Genomic DNA, 2,413 nt, shown 5'->3' with positions numbered 1-2,413 from the left:
CATAGCCTGCCCCATTTTTTGTAGTGAAATCTCAAGGACAGATATTAACTTTTCCTTACAATGGGGTTGACATGACTGCTTAGGAACATTAACCTCAGCAGACACCCAGTATTTTATGCATGCATAACTTTATTTTATTTTTTATTTTAAAGATTTTATTTATTTATTTATTTATTTATTTATTTATTCATGAGAGACAAAGAGAGAGAAGCAGAGACATAGACAGAGGGAGAAGCAGGCTCCCGGTGGGGAGCCCAATGTGGGACTGGATTCCAGACCCTGGTTTCACAGCCTGAGCCGAAGGCATATGCTCAACCACTGAGCCACCCAGGTGCTCTGCACGCATAATTTTAAAAATTAATTTTTTTTTACTTACCCAAGTATTATAGTTTCTCTCTTGGTTAAACAAAAGGCAAAGGACAAGAAGGTGCACTTCATGGTGAGAGCTGGTGTCTGCTCTGCCCCCACTGCTTGGGTTTCCTGGGGCTGCACCTGTCACCCAATGCAGCCACTGGCTCTCCCTCCTTGAGGCCTGTGTCTAATGTCAACCAGTGTTAACATAGTCTCCCACTTGAGGGCAGAGCATCAAGAGGACAAGCCCTCGTCTCTTAAAGTACAGGGCTCTGTGATTCACGTTGCACCCACAATCCCTGATTCTCTGAACATTTCAAACCTTTCCTTAGGTTCTCCCCTAGACTACTGAAATGAATTATGTCAACACAAAGGGAAAGAAAGGGGGCAAAAGACATGAACAGAAATCTCACAGAGGAAGACATAAACATGGCCAACATGCACATGAGAAAATGCTCTGCATCACTTGCCATCAGGGAAATACAAATCAAAACCACAATGAGTTGCCACCTCACACCAGTGAGAATGGGGAAAATTAACAAGGCAGGAAACCACAAATGTTGGAGAGGATGTGGAGAAAAGGGAACCCTCTTACACTGTTGGTGGGAATGTGAAATGGTGCAGCCACTCTGGAAAACTGTGTGGAGGTTCCTCAAAGAGTTAAAAATAGACCTGCCCTACGACCCAGCAATTGCACTGTTGGGGATTTACCCCAAAGATACGGATGCAATGAAACACTAGGACACCTGCACCCCGATGTTTCTAGCAGCAATGGCCACAATAGCCAAACTGTGGAAGGAGCCTCGGTGTCCATCGAAAGAGGAGTGGATAAAGAAGATGTGGTCTATGTATACAATGGAATATTCCTCAGCCATTAGAAACGACAAATACCCACCATTTGCTTCAACGTGGATGGAACTGGAGGGTATTATGCTGAGTGAAATGAGTCAATCGGAGAAGGACAAACATTATATGTTCTCATTCATTTGGGGAATATAAATAATAGTGAAAGGGAATATAAGGGAAGGGAGGAGAAATGTGTGGGAAATATCAGAAAGGGAGACAGAACATGAAGACTCCTAACTCTTTGAACTAGGGGTGGTGGAAGGGGAGGAGGGCGGGGGTGGGTGGGGGTGAATGGGTGACCAGCACTGAGGGGGCACTTGACGGGATGAGCACTGGGTGTTATTCTGTATTTGGCAAATTGAACACCAATAAAAAACAAATTTATTATAAAAAAAAAGGGAAAGAAAGGAATAGGTTCTGTATATCTGTTCCCCACTTCTATCTTCGGGAAAGGCAGGCCCAGGTCATCTCCAAATCCCTGAGGGAGCCTACAGGGGTAAGGGAGAGAAACTGATGGGAGTGATGGGGGAGAGGTGATGAGGGGCAAGGCCACAGTGGCCCACCAGAGGGAGAGGATGCATTCCCAAGATTGATAGAAGGCTTAGAAGTTTGGGGTCCCTTGAGTAGAACTTGTTCCCTTCCAGAGCAAAACCGTAGAGGGGAGAGGCTACGTGGTGCATCCTGGGAGGCGGGTGGGGGTCAGGCTGGGCAGGAAGGACTCTAAGCCACTTGCCCTGACGGAACATTCCAGCTTGGACAGTGTATACCTCAGCATGGCTGGTGAGCAGGAGGAGGAAAGGCACCCAGAGCCTGAATGCTGTGCACTGTTGAAGACTGCCACAGAATGGGGCCAGGGGGCACCTGGGAGTATCTGGTGGGCTCAGCCCGTGAAGCATCTGCCTTCGGCTCAGGTCATGATCCCGGGGTCCTGGGATGGAGCTGTGTCAGGCTCCCTGCTCAGTGGGGAGTCTGCTTCTCCCTCTCCTTCTGCCCCTCCCCCCACTTGTGCTTTCTCTCCCTCCCTTCAAAATAAATAAATAAATTCTTAAAAAAAAAAAAAAAGGAATGAGGCCAGGAGAGCTCTTCCATGATTGAGATGAACATTCTTATCGTCTTTGTTAAGGTCGGGGGTGGGGGACCAGATCCATTTTAATTTGATTTAAGAAAGTGAAGAAGTGTGATGTTTCTTATATCCAAAGGTCATGAAATTTGTAGC

This window comes from Canis lupus, chromosome 2 (genome assembly GCF_048164855.1).
Source record: "Canis lupus baileyi chromosome 2, mCanLup2.hap1, whole genome shotgun sequence".
NCBI classification, from domain to species: domain Eukaryota; kingdom Metazoa; phylum Chordata; class Mammalia; order Carnivora; family Canidae; genus Canis; species Canis lupus.
This window is presented reverse-complemented; position numbering follows the sequence as displayed.